A 22,693-nucleotide genomic window follows, 5' to 3' on the forward strand; every position below is an offset into this window, starting at 1 on the left:
AAGCTGCCGAAACCCCACGCCATCATCTGTCACCATCGCAGTTCACTTTGGCGCAGCTGTGAGCGACGGTAAAAATATGCCAGCAGGTTGGCATGGTTGCCCAAAGTGGCATACGTCAAATATCAGAGAGGAGGGGAAAGTGGGTGTCAGGCTCATCAGACCTGCTTTGGGACTTACTTACTTATTTATCATTAATTCGTTAACAGCAGAAAAAGTGCAAACATAAAAAACACACAAAAGAAACCAAGCATCAAAAATTTAAACTGTAAAGCGTCACGGCCAGCAAGGAGAAAAGTAGAAATTTGCAGAGGAGCTCCAAAGGGATAGTAAAATATTAACTCATGCAAAGATTCCCTTTGCAAATAGTAAAGATTTATAAAAAATAAAAGTATTCGCCAGCGAGTTCCATTTTTATTGTGAACAAAGGTTCTATACATTTGCATATACTGATGGCACTGAGTGACCATGTGCCTTGGTATTTGTAAAATAAATTTGGGATTTTAACATTATTCTTATACAATTATTCTTATACAAGCTCAAAGTAGAGCTACATGCAACACACAAACAAACTTACACACTCACACTTCAACAGTTCAGCATTTCAACCAGAGAACATTCATTTTCTGTGCCATAACTGAACTGAGCTCATGGTTGCTTTTGCAATTAAAGTCTGCTACTTGTCTAGTTAGGTAAAGGTAAAGGGACCCCTGACCATTAGGTCCAGTCGTGACAGACTCTGGGGTTGAGGCGCTCATCTCGCTTTACTGGCCGAGGGAGCCAGCGTACAGCTTCTGGGTCATGTGGCCAGCATGACTAAGCTGCTTCTGGCGAACCAGAGCAGCGCACAAAAACGCTGTTTACCTTCCCGCCGGAGCGGTACCTATTATCTACTTGTACTTTGATGTGCTTTCGAACTGCTAGGTTGGCAGGAGCAGGGACCGAGCAACGGGAGCTCACCCCGTCGCGGGGATTCGAACCGCCGACCTTCTGATCGGCAAGCCCTAGGCTCTGTGGTTTAACCCACAGCGCCACCCGCATCCACTTGTCTAGTTATTTGTATTTTATTTATTATTTCAATAATCAACTTTCAATAATCACTTTCCACCATCTGGGTCTCAAAGCAGCTTACAACACTAAAAAAATACAGCATGCAAAACTGAAGACAGAAATTAAACTTCAGAAATTTGAAACTGGGAACATTTCAACACAGCCTCCTCACCCAGGATAGCCATGGTCAGCCAGTACTGAGCTAGGTGGATCAGTGAGCCGCTTGGCGTATAATACAGCTCCCTAGGAGGTTCCCCCATATATAATCACTCCCAGGAGCTACACTGAGTGTTCGAAGATTTGGGATGAGGAAAAGAAAGGGCTTCTTTTCGTGCAGCACATGGTTAAACTGTGGAACTCCCTGCCACTGGAGCACCAACATGGATGGTTTCAAAAGGGGACTAGACAAATCCAGAGGGGAAAAGGCTCTTGATGGCTCACAGCCACAATGGCTACACTCTGCTTCCATGGACAGAGAATAATAATAATAATAATAATAATAATAATAATAATAATAATAAATTAATAAATAAATAAATTTTATTCTCTTGGGAAAGTTACAAGGCCAAGTGGATGTTTTGGCTACAAATGTTGCAACTCTGGACTTAACAGTAAACAAATTCACTGAATTTGATAAGGATTTGACTCAGGAAGCTTATGCAGCTGGCCAAGAAGAGAAACTTGAGAGATTTGAGAGTGAGGGGAAAGAGGTATATGTTGTTCCTGAGGAAAAGGAAGGAGGAGCTGCAATGTTGTCAAACATAAAGGAAGGCCAGAGGCCTGACATGATGGCTACAAAGGAAAATAAGAACTTGATGATGAAAATCTGGTTTGAATCGGAAACTGAAAAATGGATGGATCTCCTTATGTGGAGATCTGAAGACCTAAGGATTACAAATTTGATTAAGGTGGAAGGTGGAGCTTTGGGGACATTTGGACTTGAAAGGATTAAGAAACAAGATTCAGGCTCCACTTTTAAATATGGAGGTCTGGCTGGAAGAAACATGGACCTTATTGGGCTAGAGCTTCTCTGAGATTTGGTGTTTAATATCAAGGACTATAAAAAAAAACCGGCAGAGAGGAACTGAGAGAGAATTAAGAGCCTCGGACGTGAGATCTCCAGGCTGATAGTAGATGGACTGATGGACGTTTGTTGGGGATTGGAACCGGGAAAGGGGGGGTGGAGTTTGGGAATCCAAAGGGTGTATAATCTAACCTGTTCTGTTTTTATTTCGTTTGGATATTTGTATGAAAATTGGGGAAATCGTGGAAGGGAATTTAGGCCGACTTTAGAAAAAGGTTTAAAGAATAAGCAATATTGTATAAATATGAAGTCTATAAGGCAAAATTGGTTTTTTTTAAAAGAACTAAATATAAAAAGGTTTAAAAATAGGGATAAGAACTTGTTGAACCAACAATCTGAACTGGAATACAAGAGGGAGAGGTGTGGGGAAGTCAGGGAAATATGTTATAGAAAATAAGGATTGTGAACTTTATGTGTTTTTAAACTTTTTTTGTTTTTTCTCTTTTTTGATTTTTTTATTGTATTATGGTGGAAAATCTTAATAAATATCATTTTTTTAAAAAAAAATAAATTTTATTTATACCCCGCCCTCCCCAGCCAAGACCGGGCTCAGGGCGGCTAACAACCAATAATAAAAACAAGTTGATTGAAATACAACTTAAAAAACAAGATTAAAATACAACATTGAAACATTAAAATGCAGCCTCATCACAGGAGAAAGGAAAAAAGAGAAAGAGGGGGAGGGAGTCAAATTGATTATAAGCCAAAGGCCAGGCGGAACAACTCTGTCTTACAGGCCCTGCAGAAAGAAATCAGATCCCGAGCAGCACACGGAAACGCCGTTTACCTTCCCGCCGGAGCGGTACCTATTTATCTACTTGCACTTTGACATGCTTTCGAACTGCTAGGTTGGCAGGAGCAGGGACCGAACAACGGGAGCTCACCCCGTCGCGGGGATTCGAACCGCTGACCTTCTGATCAGCAAGCCCTAGGCTCTGTGGTTTAACCCACAGCACCACCCGTGTCCCTCCGTCTTGATCTACAGGGTGGCAATTTCAAAAGTCTTTATAAGGCCTTGTGTGCCATTTTTCTGGGTTCCTCCTCCTCTCCTGCGGGTGAGGGGAGCACCCTGTTGCAACAGATCAATAAAGATCAGGCTTACTAGCTGCTTTGCTTCTCAATATTCTCTGGTTGGCCTCTGTTATTTTCTCCTACCAATAGGGAACCTACGTAAGGACTCTATATGGGCTCTTGGATACCCCATAAGGGAAAAGGGCAATTTTTGTTTGCAACACCGCCCATCCCTGGGAAAGGGTTTGCAAAGCGCCATTCTGCAATGCAGCTGCAGCCCTGCAGCCACACACCTCCATCTCTGACCCAAGCCTGCCACCAGCGGCGTCTGTGCAGGAGGCCGGCCACCCACGTCACTGAGTCATAACGCCGGATGACTCATACAAGCCAAATCATGCTTTCCTAACCTGACCTCCCAATCCCTCTCTCTCTCATACACAAACACCCCCCCCCCCTTATATTAAAGCACATAGCTTCCCCCGGAGAATCCTGGGAGATGCAGTCGACTCCTCAAAGGAATGCAATTCCCAGCACTCTTAATAAACTACAGTTCCCAGGATTCTTTGGGGGTAGTCAGGCTGTAGTGAAGTTGGGAAATCTTTGTAAGTTGAAACTTTTTTTTAAAAAATAATATTTTATTAAGTTTAACAATAAAAAAGTAGAACAATAAAAACACAAAATAAATATAAAACACAATACAAACTTTCACGATACATAAAATACAAACGTTTAACAAGAAAACAAAAAAAGACAATCAACACTCAAAAAGTAGAATAAGAAAAACACAAATCACTCTTTTCCAATTATTCATCTTCAATTAACTTATTTTCCTGACTTCCTCACGCCTCCCTTTTTTATATCCCTTTTTAACAATTAGTTCAGCAAATTCGTATCCTACTACTTATCTTTATTTATTTTACCTCCCAAATTTCAAATTTTTATCTCTTATTACTAGAACCCCTTCATTTTAATTCAATGTCATCAGCATTCATACATTTTACAATACTTCTGTAAATAAGTTTTAAATTTCCTCCAATCTTCTTCCACCAACTCTCCTCCCTGGTCTCGGATTCTGCCAGTCATCTCAGCCATTTCCATATAGTCGATTACTTGCATCTGCCATTCTTCCAAGGTGGGTAATTCTTGTGTCTTCCAATACTTTGCAATGAGTATTCTTGCTGCTGCTGTAGCGTACATAAAAAAAGTTCTATCCTTCTTTGGCACCAATTGGCCGACTATGCCCAGGAGAAAGGCCTCTGGTTTCTTCATGAAAGTATACTTAAATACCTTTTTCATTTCATTATAAATCATCTCCCAGAAAGCCTTAATCCTCGGGCACGTCCACCAAAGGTGAAAGAATGTACCTTCAATCTCCTTACATTTCCAACATTTATTATCGGGCAAATGGTATATTTTTGCAAGCTTGACTGGGGTCATGTACCACCTATACATCATTTTCATAATATTCTCTCTTAAGGCATTACATGCCGTAAATTTAATCCCAGTGGTCCACAACTGCTCCCAGTCGGCAAACAAAATATTATGACCAATATCTTGTGCCCATTTAATCATAGCAGATTTTACCGTTTCTTCCTCAGTACTCCATTTCAACAGCAAATTATACATTCTTGACAATATCTTAGCATTGGGTTCCAACGTAAGTTGAAACTTTGGTTCATACAGGAGTGAAGCATTGTGGGAGAGTTAAAACTGTGGCATCCTGGGGAATGTGTGTCTGGTTTCTTTAATTGTAAAACTCTGTCTTTGGAGGTGTGAATCAAATTGCCTTCTCTCTGGGCAGGAAGAAGTTGTTATCTGATTTGTAAATTCAGGCAGCTGGGAGTCACTCAAAGCGCCCGGTAGAGTCTGGGAATGAAAGGGGAGTCTTTGATCCTCAAGGTCTCTGAGACTAAACAGAGTTCAGCTGTCCTAAGTCTCCTGGCAATCAAGAGTTATTGTCTTCACATACAGCCATTGGCAAATTGGTAATTAATCTAAAGACCTGATTGGTCCCTAAACCCTTTCTCCAGGAATAAAGGTTTGGGGGAATTGAGATGCAAATTACAGACCATCTTGCCATGCAAATCCTGGAAGCTAACCAGCGCCTGGCCACCTACTGGTTATACCCGTTGGATTTCTGTCTGTGTCACGGTACAGTGGCACAGAGTTGGACAACCCGGTAAATATCGAAAGGGGATTTTCCTCCTTGGACTCTTTTCAAACGTTGGCCCAGGAAAGGAGGTGGTGACAGCTTTCTACTGTTTGGGCTTGTGCCTCAGAGCTCCTTGTATCCTATCCCTCTCCCTGCTAGTTCCTGCTGGAGTTTGGACTGGTAAGGGGGGCGAATAGTGGCCCACGAACCACAACACAGGTGCTTTCAATGTGCTCTGTGTCTATGCAGCCAGGCACACAACCAAGCAGGTAGATCTTCATGAAGCCTTATGCAGAAATACCCCTATTGCCCGGCAAGTGGATCAGGACCTGGACAAACCTCTGGATTTTTGCACCTCCTTCTAAATGGTGCTACCCAGCGCTCAGGGTCAGAAGGTACATTCTGGGCATGTATTTTGAGAGAATGCACACATTTAAAAAGAGGTTTCAGGAAGGATGCGCTCGAGGACCATCGGAAAAGTTTAAAAGAAATTGTCCAGAAACTAAATGCTATTGGGAAGGGATGCAAAGGTGTACCTGGAGTGGGAAAGCTGCCCCCTCCAGCTTGCTTAAGCAGGTAAGCAGAAGAGCTTATTTATTGCATTTATAGCCCACTTTTTTCTCCAAGGAGTCCATGATTCACACACCTTTCCCCGGCTCAGTTAATCCTGACGACAACCCTGTGAGGCAGGTAAAGAGGCTGCGACTGACTCCAAGGTCACCCTGTGAGCTTCCTGACTGAGTGGGGATTTAAACCCTGATCTCTCCAACACTCTGAACCACTGAATCACACTGGCTTCCTACAGTTCTTCTGCTGTGGGGCAGCTCTATAAATTAAGTTGGTCAATAAATATGGGAAAAGCAAAATGTCCCTTAGAGAAGGCTCTAGAAATAGAAATCATAGAAATGAATAACAATTACAGTGGTACCTCGGGTTAAGTACTTAATTCGTTCCGGAGGTCCGTACTTAACTGGAAACTGTTCTTAACCTGAAGCACCACTTTACCTAATGGGGCCTCCTGCTGCTGCCACGCCGCCAGAGCCCAATTTCTGTTCTTATCATGAAGAAAAGTTCTTAACCTGAAGCACTATTTCTGGCTTAGTAGAGTGTGTAACCTGAAGCGTATGTAACCTGAAGCGTATGTAACCTGAAGCGTATGTTACCCGAGGTACCACTGTAATAATAATAATAATGGAAAAGATGGCTCCTATACATTCCACTGTGGCGGTCATAACTTAGTTTTAAGGTGCCACTTTGGCAATTAGCTTACATGTCTGTGTTTCTAACACTGCCTTTGGGAGCCTCAAGACTTTTCTATTATTATTATTATTATTATTATTATTATTATTATTATTATTAGGTGGCTCCTGCCTTTCCTGCCCCTGTCCCTCCAACCTCAAACTTGTGTGGCCGTATAGATTTCAGGCTAACGTGGCACGTGTTTGAGGCTTCCACAACCACTGCGCTGCTCTGCAGACAGTCGACACAGGCAAGAAAGCGGGGAGGTGTTCTGTGTGATTACAGAAGCAGCACTTCAAGACCCATCTCAGGTCACAGAATCATAGAACTGAAGTGGAAGCGACCCTGAGGATCATCTATTCCAAACCCTGCAATGCAGGAATATGCAGCTGTCCCATACAGGGATCAAACTTGCAAAAAAAAACAAAAAAAAACCCAAGCCATTTTTATTTATACTTTTCCTTTTACAACAAGCACAAAACATAAATTTAAATTATTCCACATCGTATTTTGACTCTCCCCCCCTTTCTGTGGTTTCTAACACATGTACTGCTTTTTTACTGCATTTCCAAATTACCGGTATCCCTAATTATTATTTATCCCAAATAATCAGTCTAAGTTTTCTGTCACTGTGCATTTTTTTACTTTAATCCTGCTAAAGTCTTAATTTGTTTACAATAGTAAATTGGTTCCATTCTACATTAAAGGGTTTATCATCTTCCAGTAAGTTTAGCCATTTCTGAATACTGTACTCTAATAACTTCTGCTGCTGTTCCTCTTTTGTTGAGACGTTTTCTTCTTTCCATCCTTGGGCAAAAATCACTCGAGCAAGTGAAGCAAGTTACTTGTCCTTATGGATTCAAATATATGCTTGAAAGTATGGAGGTGACATCTGGGCAGTTGACCAGGCTCCTCCACAGCCTATGACCCTAACAACTTGCTCTTTTTTAAAAAAAATTAAGATGGCCACCGCACTGTGTTTTGTTTTTGAAACGACTGTGGCGAGCCACGCACCCTCCCCAAACCCATCTAGCCTCCAGTAATTAGTGTTAATGAGGGTAAATCCCCATTGTGCAGGAAACCAATTGCTTCCGAGATGGAACAGTCGAGAACGCTGCGTGTGTTTCTGCCAAGTCAGCACAGAAAGAAAGTCCCAGGGACCTGGTCACCCAAGGGTGAAGTTTGTTTGTTTGTTTGTTTGGATGGCACCTAGAACACAGCTCCCCCGCCCCAAAAAAATGGCTATGCAAAAGTCGTGGCTTCTCAGCGATCAGAGAAGATCTTCCTGCAGGAATCCCAAATGATGCTCTATGCCCTAGATCTGATACCCCGACGCAGGACTCGTGTATTCTGGGACAGGAAACCAGTGCTCTGACTTCTCTCCCCTGAGGTTTCACAGTTTCCTCTTCTCTCCCTCCCCTCCCCTCCCCGCTACGGCGAGCTTTGCCCGGGATAAGGACGGTCTCGTCCACCAAGCCCCGAAAAGAATCCGTTCCGCAGCAGAGACAGAATGCCACATCCCGTTGACCTGATAATCCCATACACGTCAAAAATAGCACCGCTTACGCTGGAGACAGAGGGAGCCACGAGTGAAGCAAAGGGACCCCCCCCCGCTAAAAAAAACAATAATCCTCCGCTACTGTTAACAGCTGTTGGGAACTGTCTCGCCCACCCTCGCTCAGATGCACCAGGAACGCAGCTCTCAAGTGCTCTGTTGGGCCGCGCAGCTGGTCTAAAAAGGTCACGTCATTTCAGCGGAGACCCCAACTGCAAGCCCCCTTGAGCCGGGGGCTCAGGAGCGTAGTTCTCAACTACAGTTGGAAAGCATGGCCTGCACTAAGTTTTCTTGAAGATAAAGGCCGGCCAGGGGTGTATCCTTGGCAAAAGCGCCTTAAGCCATCTGCTGGAAAAGTACAGGGTGTGCTATAGCCAGGTTTGCACATAGTACCTAGCCACGGTTTACCAAACGATGGCTTATTCAACCGTGGTTTGTTTGAGCACCCAATCCCAGCTCAGAGACGTGCATTTGGCAAGGCTGCCTTAAGCGATCTGCAGGAACCCGGAAAGCAACAAGGTCTATGGCCTCTTTCGCACGCAAACCACAGTTTGCCAAGCTATGGTTTATTAAACCACAGTCTGCCTAATCATCCAAATCCTGCCCAGCAGCTTAGCAACGGTGCGTTCGCTGCCAAAGAACCACAATCTGAAGCCACGGATTGCTGTGGGCTTACAACCCTCGGCCGGTTTCAACTATGGTGTGGCGCTTGCAAGAGCTCAGTGCTCTTCCTTAACCTTGGACAGCCAGTGTGGTGCAGTCAGACTCAAACCTGGGAGATCAGGGTTCAAATCCCCCTCAGCCACAAAGCTCACTGAGTGAACCTGGTCCAGTCACTCACTCTCAGCCTAACCTACCTCCCAGGAGGATAAAATATGGAGGAGGAGACCAATGTACACCACCTCGAGGAAAAGTGGGATATAAATGTAATCAATAGATAAATAAAGCATGGTTTGTTTCTGCATCCCAGGCATTCACCACGCTACGAAGGCGATTTTATCCTGTGAACTGCCCTGAGACCTATGGGTATAGGGCAGTATGTAATTTCAATTACAGTGGTACCTCGGGTTACATATGCTTCAGGTTACATACGCTTCAGGTTACAGACTCCGCTAACCCAGAAATAGTGCTTCAGGTTAAGAACTTTGCTTCAGGATGAGAACAGAAACTGTGCTCCGGCGGCGCGGCAGCAGCAGGAGGCCCCATTAGCTAAAGTGGTGCTTCAGGTTAAGACCAGTTTCAGGTTAAGAACGGACCTCCAGAACGAATTAAGTACATAACCCGAGGTACCACTGTAATAATAATAATAATAATAATAACAACAACAACAGCAACAGCAACAACAATAATAATAAGGCAAGAGGAACAAAGGGAGCTTCTACTAAAAAGCTTCCTAAACCTGTGCAACAAGGTATAATAATAATAATAATAATAATAATAATAATAATAATAATAATAATAATTTTTGCTACAGCAGTCAAACACTTTGGGGTGGCCCCACTCTGCTCCATTGTAGAGGAGGAACCCAGATGAGAATCACTTGCAAAACAGAAGGAGAACCCGACAAGTCCCGGTGGAGGAACTTAAGAGTCAGGCTGAGCAATGTGAACGTGTGGTTGACCTGGGCATTCCCCTAGTTTCTGATGGGGGCGGGGAGAGAAGAGAAGAGAAGAGAAGAGAAGAGAAGAGAAGAGAAGAGAAGAGAAGAGAAGAGAAGAGCTGGTTCACCATACAAGTCATAGTTCATACAAGTCAGGAAGTCAGGAAGTCAGCTATTTAAATTACACCTCTGCCCAGTGTGTTCACAGGGCGGCTTTAGACAAGCCACTGTTTACTCACTGCATCATGCACTTGCAGGAATCTCCATGCGCCCAGGCATCCACCTGAACGACAAAGATAAGCAAGAACTGCAACAACACGTTGCAGCGTAGGCTCACTTTCGTCAAGGGCTCAGGAAGCTTCGAACAGGAGCCTTGTAGAGCTATTCAGGCAGGGAGGAGAGGATAGTTTTCTTCTTGCCCCCTCCCCTAATGCCCCCTCCCCTGCTGGGCTACATAGCATTATCAGGGACTCGGATTTAGGGCTGGCCGTTAACCCCCCAAAGATGACTTCTTTGCAGCTGTATTGAACTGATGAGTTGTGGGAGGGGAAGAGCCCTCTTAAAATGAAGTAAGTTTCCGGTCCTCATGGTTCTGAACAAAGGGCTGGTTTAAATAGGAGCAGTGAGACCACTGCTGCATCTAGCTCACTGCTGTCCACACTGACTCAGAGCAGACTTTCAGGGTTTCAGGCAGGGGGTCTTTCCCAGCCCTACCTGCAGGGAATGAACTTGGGACCTTTTGCACGCAGCGCAGATACTCTGCTGCTGAGCCGCAGGCCTCACCAACAAAAAGAAGGAATAATCCCTGCCGGGTGGGGGAAAGTTTGTTTGCTGGATTTCACAGCAACCATTGCCCACCCCTAATTCACCCGCCTTCCAGCCTACTTTCTACAAGCTAGTTTGGGTGTGAGAAGGCAAATCCCCTATCCCTGGATCCCTGTCCAGTTAAACCACAGAGCCTAGGACTTGCCGATCAGAAGGTCGGTGGTTCAAATCCCCGCGACAGGGTGAGCTCCCGTTGCTTGGTCCCTGCTCCTGACAACCTAGCAGTTTGAAAGCACATCAAAGTGCAAGTAGATAAATAGGTACCGCTCCGGTGGGAAGGTAAACGGCGTTTCTGCACTGCTCTGCTTCTCCAGAAGTGGCTTAGTCATGCTGGCCACATGACCCGGAAGCTGTACGCCGGCTCCCTTGGCGCGAGATGAGCGCCACGACCCCAGAGTCGGCGATGACTGGACCTAATGGTCAGGGGTCCCTTTACCTTTACAATATTACATACACCTCAGAAACTCATGCATCCTTGTCAGGCTGCTTTAAATATTTTCCCTCTTATTTTCCCTTGGCATCTCAGGCCTGGGGGAAAATGCTCCCTGCCTGAAACCCTGCCAATGTATAGAAAATACCGATCCGGGTGGACCAACTGCGTAAGGCAGCTTCATAGATTGGGGAAGGGCCATAGAACAGGGGCAGAACATCTGCTTTGCATGCAGAAGGTCCCAGGTTCAATCTCCAGACAGGGCAGGGAGTGCTGCTGCTAGTATACCTGAAGGAGCATCTCTACCCCCATCATTCAGCCCGGACACTGAGGTCCAGTTCCGGGGGCCTTCTGGCGATTCCCTCCCTGCGAGAAGCAAAGCTACAGGGAACCAGGCAGAGGGCCGTCTCGGTAGTGGCACCCGCCCTGTGGAACGCCCTCCCATCAGATTTCAAAGAGATAAACAACTACCTGACATTTAGAAGACATCTGAAGGCAGCCCTGTTTAGGGAAGCTTTTAATGCATGACATTTTAATGTATTTTTAATCTTTGTTGGAAGCCGCCCAGAGTGGCTGGGGAAACCCAGCCAGATTGGTGGGGTACAAATAATATATTATTGTTATTATTGTTATAGGAATGTAAGAAGGGCTTGTGGGATCAGGCCAAAGGGGGCCAATCTAGTCCAGCATCCTGTTCTCACAGTGGCCAACCAGATGGCAGATTTGAGAAGGCCACATGCAGGACCTGAGTTCAAGAGCACCCTCTTCTCCCCTCCTGGGGTTTCCAGCAACTGGTAACCAGAAGCAACAGTGCCTCTGGCTGTAGAGAATTCTGGGCTAGATAGATCAGTGATCTAGTTTGGTAAAAGGCAGCTTCTTCTTGCATTCCTCTGGGTAGAATTTGCCCATGGGAAACCCTACACACACTCACTAAGCCCTGTTGAACACAGCGGGACTTAGCGTACCAACAAACGCGCATCTGATTGTGCTGCTAAGTTTTCAGAGTGCGAGATCTCGCTTGGTGTCCTTACAAGTGCAGCCAAATGGAAAGCTTAAATTCAGAGTTCCCATCGCTCGGGAGATGTACATTTTTGCACTAGAAGAGAGGCATGTGGGGCTTGCATGACCAGAGGTGTTGGATCACACCGTTGGGCACTATCAAAATCCCGAACGCTTTCAATTGTTATAGCAACCTAATTAGCATGCACTGTGCTTTAAAAAAGTGGGTGGGGGTGGGGGGGAGAGAACGGGGAAAGGCTTGATTTGAGAACCAACACTTCCTCTCTTGCACTTTTCAAAATCACCTCCAGGAACAATGCAGAACCAAGGAAGCACTTACGATGCTCCGAAAGGGCAGCTTTCTCCTTGACCAGCACAGCCCCATTGGATGTTGCTACATGGAATGACACTGGGCAAGTGCCACAGGCACCTACTGGACAGCGCCTGTGACATCACCGATGACAAGCGGCCAGCCCATTCTGTTCCTTAATGAATTTTATTGCAGTGGGGCTCCTAACTGTTTCATACAATAGTTCTCTCAGTGCTCTCTGCTCTGCTCTTTCACTGCATTGGGATGCTTACAAACTGCTAGTTGAATTAAATACGTACGGAGGCTGCTGCCTTGCAGCAGGTTCAGATCACTGGTTCAGCCTTGGAATTCCTTCTTATGATTCCCTCATAACATATACGGTATATCTAGTTAGTGCTTGAAGTTTTACTGCAATCAAGCAGTACAGGGATGTTCTGAAATGTGCATACATACTATAAACACAGAGATATATTAAATACAGAAGCAGCAAACTGATCCTCCTGCACCTGGGGGAAATTAGAAGAAAGAGAAATTGACAAGAAGGGAAAGCTCTCCTTGCAGTCATAACTACCTCATCCTTCTACAAGGCCAAAACTCTGCGGTGGGGTATCTGCTCTGCATTTAGAAGATCCCGGGCTCAATCCCTGGCATTGATCCTAAATGGATCAATGGTTTGACTCTGCGTATGACAGCTTCCTTTGTTCCCATGTAAATCAGCCCTTCATTCAGAATCGTTTGGACTGGAATCTTGTAGCTCGCTGGCAGAGTATCCACCTTGCATGCAGAATCCCCCACTGCAATCCCTGACATCTCCAGGTAGGGCTAGCAATGTCCCTTTGCCTGAAACCCTGGACAGCTGCTGCCAGTCAGTGTAGGCAATACTGAGCTAGAGGGATCAGCACAGTCCAAAGCTCCTAATCCATTGTATGGCAATTCGCTTCGTGACAGGCCCCCCGCCATGAGGCCAGCCCAGTTATAGCCCAGCATATCTAATCCATACCCCGGCATTTGGAATGACCAACGGCAACTGCTCCCACCCTGACGCCTTCTCCACCGCCTCCTACCAGGCTAGCTCTGGAGCAAGCAGGGGAAGACCCGAGGCCTGCTTTCTCTTTAAATCCACAGAGACACTCAAACAGGGACACCTTTGCCCAGCGATCAGCTGATCAGCTGACACACCGTCCCAAGGCGCCTCGTGACACTTCGCAGAGCTGGAAGGCAGCCAGCAAGTCATCCCGCTCGATCAAACCACCCTGGGACAAGAAGCCAACCTTGCAAAAAAGAAAAATAAACCCCCGAATCCTGGGACAGCCTGCCATGCCAATGCAAAGCGCTTTGAGCACATTGGGAATAGTCCGAACGAGGAGAAACGCCAGGGCCATCTCTCTTGCAAAAAATAGCTGCCTTTCCCCGATTCCCATCTCGGGCCCTACCATTGTCAGGGGAGGAGGCGGCCCTGGTGATTTTCACACAAGAGACAGGGTCTTCTCTGTGGTGGTTCCCCATCCATGGAAACGGCAACCCTAGTGAGGTGCACCTGCTCCCTCTTTTTATTAGCTTTCAGAAGGGATTTAAAAAAGACTCCTGCTTACGCAGGCATTTTGATGCCTGAAAGACATTGCTCCAGATCACTGTTTTTCAAGTGTTTTTAACCATTTTTAAACATGTTTTTTTGAAAGAAAGAAAAAGTTTTAGTACTGATGCGTTTACTGCCCAGGACCCCTTTGGCAGGGGATGGGGGAATAAAAATTGAACAAATCATCGTCATGTGTCACTTGATCCTTGTAACTGGAGATGCTGAGGATTGAACCGACCTTCTGCTCTCAGAGTAGGGGCTCTCTCTGACACCCATTTCTGGTCCCTCCTGGCAGCTGTGAGATCTGAAAACGGGGATTTCCTGGTTCACAGACGAGTGGCCTAGACTCTTGCTTTGTGACAGCTCTCGCCAAGTTAATAAATCAATCAATAAATCACACTTGCCCAAGCATTTTGAAACACTGACATAATGAGCTAACCTACCAGAGCGAGAAATATCTGTAAATCATTGAAGGACTTCAGGAGGGAATAATGGCCCTGTCCTGGACAAAAGGGGTGGGTGGGTAAGGGGGGGAAAGGAGGCAGGAGGGGGCGTGGAGTAACTTTGGGCAGCAGTTGTGACCTTCAGAGAGTTGCAAAGGGAACGCACGTCTACACAACGTCATTCAAGACCCACAACCAGGGTTGTGGGGAGGGAGGCTGGGGGAGAGAAGCCAGGCACTTCTCTGCAGGCAGAATTTTGCAGCTGGGGTGCAGCTTTGCAAGAAACAACTTTGATCACAGAGGACTCAGTTGCTCAGACCCAGCAGAGGCTTGAGACCCTTATGGGAGTCCCAGAAACAAGTGAGCCTGGGCAAGCAGCAATGCCAGCAATGCCTGACTTAGGCAGGCAGCAATCCAAAAGTGCAGGGGAATGGGGAAAAGGTGACAAAGTTTTCAACCTCCAGCTCCTCTGAATGAGGCTGGAGGTAAGAGATGGGAGGGCTGTACTACCACCAGCCTCCAGCGTCTAGACAGAAACACACATCATATAGACACAGAGAGGTGACTATGGGTGCCTGGGGCTTTCCCTAGCCAGAACCCGCCTCTTCCGCGACATCTGCATCAACTCTCAAGTGGGACCCAGCCTTTCTGAGCGACCTTTTCCTGCTCACTGGGTCAAGCATGGAAGCAGCCTTTCCCCATTATTTTATGTATTTATATCCTGCCTTTCCCCCAGAACAGAGGACTCAAGGCTGCTCACAAAAATCCAAAACAAACATGGATAAAAAACAGGTAGCTAAAAACAAAGAAAAGGTAACAGTCAAAAAGTAATGAAACTATCTATAATGGGGTTAAAAGGTAAAGGGACCCCTGACCATTAGGTCCAGTCGTGGCCGACTCTGGGGTTGTAGCGCTCATCTCACTTTATTGGCCAAGGGAGCCGGCGTACAGCTTCCGGGTCATGTGGCCAGCATGACGAAGCCGCTTCTGGCGAACCAGAGCAGCGCACAGAAACGCCGTTTACCTTCCTGCCAGAGAGGTACCTATTTATCTACTTGCACTCTGAGGTGCTTTCGAACTGCTAGGTTGGCAGGAGCAGGGACTGAGCAACGGGAGCTCACCCCCTCGCAGGGATTCGAACCGCCGACCTTCCGATCGGCAAGTCCTAGGCTCTGTGGTTTAACCCACAGCGCCACCTGCGTCCCTCATAATGGGGTTAAAACAATGTAAATACCAAATCTGCTAAAACACAGATAAAAAGGACACAGATACTGAGCTATTGAAAACCCTTTCCTTAAAAGCAGTCAGTTCCACGAAGTTTGTTGGAGCAAGAAGTCTTCACCTGCCAGCGGAAGGATAGCAAGGGAGGAGCTTCTCTAGGGAGGAAGTTCCAAAGTCTGGGAAGAGCCACCCAGAAGGCCCTCTCCTGCGTCCCCAACAAGCAGATCTGTAAGGGTGGTGGGACTGAGAGAAGGGCCTCCCCTGAAGGCCTCAGAGAACAAGCAGGTTCATATGGGAGAATAGGGTCCTTCAGCTAGCCTGGGCCTAAAACCTATAGGGCTTTATAGGTAATAGCCAGCATTTTGAATTGTGCCCGGAATCAGGCTGGTAGCCACAGTGGAGCTGCTGTAATAAGGGCTCCCTGTAACCAGCCCTGGGCAATGGTTCTTTGGGCCAAATGAAGTTTCCGGGCACTTTTCGAAGCCAGCCCCACGTAGATCGTGCCACAGTAATCCAAATGGGATGTGATTAAGAGGTGTGGCCATGTGGCCAGACCAGACATCTCCAGGAAGAGGTACAGCTGACACACTAGGGTTGGACTACAAAGCCTGGGTGCCCCAACCTGGTGGCCTTCGGACAATTGGCCATGCCTGCTGCTGGGGATGAGTGGAAGTTGTGAGTCCTAAACATGAAAGCCCTGCAGCTGGATCAGACCTGAGTCCAGCACTCCATCCTCACAGGGACCAGCCAGATGTCTTCAGGAAACCTGCAAGCCAGACCTGAGCATAACAGCAACTCTTGTCCCTTGTGATTCCAAGCAAATTGAGTCTGGAGGCATATACTGACTCCAAGAGTATAGACAGCACACAGCCATCACAGCTAGCAGCCACCTATAGCTTTATTCTCTGGGCAGTGTTAGAAACTGGGGTGGAAAAGCTAGGAGCCAAAACCCAGGCTTCTGGGACCTAGGTTGTGGGCGCCAAAACAGAATGTCTAGTCGCCACTGGGGGGGGGGGGCAGCAACACTTTTTGTTTATTATTTGGATAAGCATGAATTAATACGCAACTCACTTAAGTGACACATTGCTAATATCACATTTTTAGCAGAAATTGTTAATACGTGTTTAATTTGGTGCTGACAATACAAATTTTGGTACCATACTTCAGTTTTCAAAACACTCTACTCTTGGTTGTTTAGTTCCTTAAAGTATTGTCTATCCTTAACATATACTTCGAGGCTTCAAAGCACATACAGTGAGGGGGGGGGGAAAGTACCGTATTTTTTGCACCATAACACTCACTTTTCCCCCCCCTAAAAAGTAAGGGGAAATGTCTGTGCGTGTTATGGAGGGAATGCCTACGGGTGGCATGCCTACGGATTTTCCTCCTCTAAAAACTACGTGTGTGTTATGGTCGAGTGCGTGTTATAGAGCGAAAAATACGGTATTTGATCCCCAGGTAGCCTGACATCTGGCTAGTTGATAGGGGATCAAATACTTATTTCACTCATTATAATGCACATCAATCTCTGACTTTTGTCTTCTGGGTTTCTGGGGGTTTTCCTGTTGTTATTCTGTCTCTCACAGCTACAATAAACCTACCATTAAAATGATGGACTGGTCATTTCTTCATCAGGGGGCAAATTTAGCAGGGGATCGAATACGTTTTCCCCTCACTGTACGTTTCAGTAATCCTGGAGTGTCAGCCAGGGGCAAAAAATGGCGCCCAGACTCTGAGATGCTCGCAAATGCAGAATCTTTGGGGGCAAAATGCACCTGGCGCCCTGCTAATTTCGAACCCTGCACACAGCCATCACAGCTAGCAGCCACCAATAGCTTTATCATCTGGAGAAACATTCCCTCCGTCCCTTCAGTCTATACCCGCCCATGTTGCACTGGAAGTATTATTTTCTTTTTTGTTGCTGTTGTTCTCCCCAAAAACACCAGCAAAACACCCCTGACCACACACCCACACTGCACGTTGACTTCTTCAGCTGTTCCACCTCTTTCCCCAAGCCTAGACACATCCCCGGACAGAGCACCATAAAACTGGAAGAGCAGCGTTAATGAGACGTTGGCATCCATGTGCCAATGCACATGGCATTGAAAAAGAAAGAGAGCAAAATAAGGAAAAGCTCAGTTCAGTGCATTTTAAATAATAATAATGTTAATATTTATACCGCGCCCATCTGGCTGGGTTTCCCCAGCCACTCCGGGAGGCTTACAGAATATATAAAACATAACAAAGAATCAAACATTAAAAACTTCCCAATACAGGGCTGCCTTCAGATGTCTTCTAAAAGTTGTGTAGTTCTTTTCCTCATTGACATCTAAAGGGGATGAACAGTGTGATCTTATATGGGTTTACTCAGGTGTCAGCCCCTTGAAGTTCAGGGGAGTTCACTTGCAGAATCAATGCAGACAAGATTACAAGTTGCACCCCCTGTTATATTAGTCTTGCCCAGAACCAATATAATCCACTCCTTTTCCATGTCAGCTCCCCCTAAACTATGCCTACTAAAATCTCCATATGTGCCAATCAGTAGTCCTCCACCTGTCTTGGACTACAACTCCCATCAGCCCCCAGCCAGGTGGCTGTGAATGATGGGATTTGCTGGCGTTGTTATTGTTGCTTTCATTATTATTATTAAATATAATTATACCCTGCCTGTTCTCCTGGCGGGACTCAAGGTGGCTTGCAGATGAAAACAAGAACCGCTAAAATCACAGAAAAATCAACCATTAAAAAACAATTAAACATAGAGATGAAGCTATATACATACATGAAGCATACAAATAATTACAATAAAAACAGCGCCAGCTGTTTCATTCAAAGCATTCAATTCTCAAAAGCCTGTGGGAACAAGGAATTCTTCACCTGCTGGTGGGAAGACAACAAGGAAGAAGCCACTCTAACTTCTCTAGGGAGTTCCAAAGTCTGGGAGCAGCCACCAAGAAGACCCTGTCCTGAGTCCAACCAAGCACGCCTGTGAGGGTGGCAGGACTGAGACAAGGGCCTCCCCTGATGATCTCAAAACCCAGGCAGGTTTGTATGAGGGAATACGGAGGCAGCGACTGGCCCAAGCTCACAGCCGGTGAGTTTCATGGCCAAGCAGGGATTTGAATCCTGGGTCTCCCAGGTCCTGGTGGGATAATCTAACCATTACCCACTACTACCCCATCATCCCAGAGACTTGGCCATACTGGCCCGAGGCTGGTGGGAGCTGGGAGGCCAGAACCATTTGGATGGCCACAGAAGTAAGACCCCAACACAACTGTCTTCCATGAGGTTTACCAACAGTTTAACTGTGCATTGGGACTGCAACCAATCTGTGTTTAATTACTTGGAAGTAAGGCCCACTGAGCCTAGAGAGACTTACTTCTGCGCAAATGTGAACAGAATTGCACCGCAAAGCAGGAACTCAAGGTGCACTTTCTCAGGAGTAATGGATAAAAGCCAGCTGAACATAAGCGGTCTTGCTTTTTGAGCAACAATTGCAGGCTTCATCAACCTGGGGGTTAATCCAAAAGAAACTGGTGGTGTCAACCTCACCAGGCAGGTCTACTCAGGAGGAAAGCTGCCATCCTAAGACTCACTTATTAACCCTATAAGGCTGCCATCCTAAAACACACAGGGTTGCCCTCCAAGGTTACTGCTACTCAAAGCAGATCCACCAAAATTAATGGACATGACTACCTTAATAATTTCAGGATGTCCATTTTGAGTAGAGTTTAGAGTACTATACAAGCCACATTTACAAGGGGGAAGCCCAGCCCCCTCAAAGCAAAAGGAGCTTATTTCTGAATAAATATGCTTAAGCTTCTGAGCAATTTGGCTGCAATCCTATGCCTACTTACCTGGGAGCAAGTCCCAGTGAGTGAGTAGAGATTTATAGGGCTGCACTGTCCACTCAGTTGGGAAGGAAGAAGGAATCTCCCCCTTGTCTATTTACTCCCATAGGCAGCAATTAAACTGCTAGAACATTTGCAAAGCTAAGCAAGATCTGGTATGTTTTCAAATTGGATGTGTGGGGGTCTCATGTTGAGATTCCTGTATTGCAGGAATCCCTTCCAACTCTAAAATTCTATGAGTCTATGATTAAATGTATAAAAACTGCCCTCCAAGGCTTCCAACATAAAAACACACAAATACCAAGGCTTACTTCCAAGAAAGCATGCTTAAGAGTTCAGTCTTTTCAGCTACACTTCTGTACTGCAATCCTAACCCCATAAGCCTCTTACCTGGGAGTAAGACCTACACACCCCTTCTGCAATTCAACAGGACTCATTCCTGAGTTGATGTAGTTAGGACCGCATTTAGGACCCCGCTGAGCTTAAAGGGGTCTTAATCCCTAATCAACATGCCTTGAACCGTCCCTGCTCTCTCTTAGGCTGGAATCAAACTTCAGTTCCGCTCAAGAGTAGACCCTTTGAAAGCAACGCAGGCAGCTAACTCATCCCCATTACTCTTCAAGAGGTTTACTCAGAGTATGTTTAAGAGTTAAGAGCACAACGCAACTAAATATTGGGACACGATTCACCACGCCGTCTCCGTCACCCCAAATACAGTACTGCCTGTTTACCCCTCCCAGCCCTATGTAAACACTTTGGAAGATAACACGTCTTTCTTTTGAACTCCAGTGAGCTTTTCTGTTCGATTACACTGGCGTCATTAAAATTCAGTTAATGATGATGATGATGATTATAAGATGTTCTTAAAGGACCGCCCTATAGGGCCGCCACACTTACTAGGGGGAGGCTTCCTTCCTTAGAGGGAATCCAGACTCTTCTTTTCAGTTCTGCACGTTTTCAACCCCCCACCCCTCACTTAGCCATACTCAAGAGTAGACCCAGTTTCGAATGGGTCTACTCTGAGTAAGAGCTCAGGCGGGTACATCCCCCTCCTTTAAGTCATCCTTTTTTTGGTAGGGGAGGTATGAAGTTACTCCCCTCCCTTTGGCCCCCCCACCTTCCCTTAAGTTACCCCCCCCACCTCCAGTCACCCCTTCACCCCTCCCCCACCCGACCTGTCAGTTGCCTCCCCTCCCCCACCCGACCCCACCCGTTGCCTTCGCCCTCCCTCTTCTCCCCTCCCACTGAGGGGGGGGCTAATGGCGCCCCCTCCCCGCCTCCGCCTTCCTCGACCCCTCCCCGGGCGCCTTACCTCATCCCCATCTTCACCATCCTCCTCCTCCTCCAGCACCTCGGCGGTTTCAGGAGCAACACCGCCGCCATCTTGACTCCCTCCCTCCCTCCCCGCCGTCCCCTCCCCCTCCCTCCGGCCCCGCGGAGGCTCCGCCCACTCCTCCCCCGCCTCCCTCTCCCTCACCGCGAAGAGTCCTGGCAGCTCCGTAGAGCGGCCATCAAAACAACCGTGCGAAATCGTTATAACAATGGAGAGAATATACACCTCAACTCAAGGGGTTTAGGGTGGATTGCCACCCTCTTTTTATTTCTCTTGACCCTCCAGAAGTGTATTTTGAAATGGGTGCTTGGGCGACGGGAGCTCACTATGTCTCTTTCAGGACCTGCGCGGCAGCGAAGCAGCAAACGCTCCCTCTCCGGGAGAGCAGGACGGCAGCCCCCGGCCAATAGCGAAAAAGGGCTGAGGGGGCGTGGCTCTGAGCAGCCGGCCAATGGGAGAGCAGGACGCGAGAAGAGAGAGGAGAGGAAGGGAGCGGGGTTCTGAGGGAGAGGTCGGGGAGTATATAGAGGTAAAGGGTGTAGCGAGAGACGCATCAGATAAGACTTCCGGGAAACGATGGAGAGCCAGGAGGGAAACCACACAAAAATAAAAAATGAAGTCGCTTAGTCGGATGTTACACAGGCGGGGCTTCTGCACCTTTAATAGTTGGCTGGAAAAAGGAATTAAGCAAGCAATTAAAGGTTCAGGAGCCCATTCCTCTCTTGCAGTCGGTCTCCCAAGCAGGGGAAGCAATCAGACAGGATTTGGGGGGCAAAAGTACAGCCACCACCCAGCAGAATGAGGAACGCCCCCATGCAGCACTGCTTGCTTGTCACAGTTTAAAGGAAAGCGGAGAAAAACAGATTTTCATCTAAAGAGGGTGCTGAAAATACCATTTAAATCCAGAGTCCCAAATTCCATCTATTCAGCCCTGGGGTGTTTTGTTGAGGGGCATGGGGAATACTTTAAAATACATTTTTCTACTTGAGAGAGGTTGATATGCTGGTTCCTAAAGACAGAAGCATTAGGAGTGCTCACCAGCTTACAGGTGTTTCTTTCCCCATAATTCACTGGGCAACCGCCATACCCATTCCCTGGATTGTACTTTGATTAGAACAGCCAGCACATAACCAGAAAGATTGTGTCTTCCCATCCCCCAACAAACACTTTCTTAAGGTCAAATAAATATGCCATGTTATCAAGGTTGCTGCGCTTGTTTTTCTTTGCTGCTCATTTTTTTTCTTAAAGGACAACATATCTGTACCTTTAAGAGTATAAAAGGTAAGAAATCAATGTGGTAGGGAGTATGGAATTATAGTGATGGTCAAAAGTTCACCTATGTTTTCTTACCTGCTATTTAGCTGTAGGAAGCACATAATTTATGTACATAAAAATGTGACAACCTTATAATTATTTGGCTGCTAGCCAACAGAAGTTATAAATATATAGTAGAAGTTTAGGGAAGTTTTTAATGTCTGATGCTGTATTGTTTTTAATATTCGGTTGGAAGCTGCCCAGAGTGGCTGGGGAAATGCAGCCAGATGGGCGGGGTATAAATAATAAATTATTATTATTATTATTATTATTAATATATAGGAAGACCAGCAATGAAATGCATAAAGATCATAGGATTTTCCTTTGTTGATTTTTTTAAGCAGTTGGTGATAGCTTTATTTTTAACCATCTGTATAAGATTCAGGATAGAGTATTGAATGAGTTGGGGCTTGAAGATGTATAATGCATAACACTGAAATGAAGGGTTCTGCCAGACAACCTCTTTATTGAGCATTCATCCTGATTCATTTGCAGGGGGATTGGGAGATGTTGGCTAGATTCCATTGCATCCAAGCCGAGCATTATTCCACATTTTCCAGTGCTTTTCTCTGTAACTTTCCTTAATGCAAAAAGTCTGATGGATTATAGAATTATGCATGGCATGGAGGGAGTGGATAATGAAAAGTTCTTCTCCTCTGTCAAAGCACTAGAAGTGATGGGCTGGATGTTGGAAGAGTCAGGA

General features: G+C 46.2%; 1 protein-coding gene across 3 annotated transcripts in view; it reads right to left on the reverse strand.

The window, feature by feature from the left end:
• Positions 1 to 20,753, reverse strand: part of NCOR1 (nuclear receptor corepressor 1) — a 113,236-nt gene extending 92,483 nt beyond the window's left edge. For all 3 annotated transcript variants that reach the window (XM_053367616.1, XM_053367617.1, XM_053367615.1), the window contains exon 1: positions 20,656 to 20,753. The gene's annotated coding sequence lies outside the window, so the exon portion shown is untranslated. The remainder of the gene's footprint in view (positions 1 to 20,655) is intronic.
• Between the last annotated feature and the right edge of the window lie 1,940 nt (positions 20,754 to 22,693).

This window comes from Podarcis raffonei, chromosome 15 (assembly GCF_027172205.1).
Source record: "Podarcis raffonei isolate rPodRaf1 chromosome 15, rPodRaf1.pri, whole genome shotgun sequence".
Taxonomy (NCBI): Eukaryota; Metazoa; Chordata; class Lepidosauria; order Squamata; family Lacertidae; genus Podarcis; species Podarcis raffonei.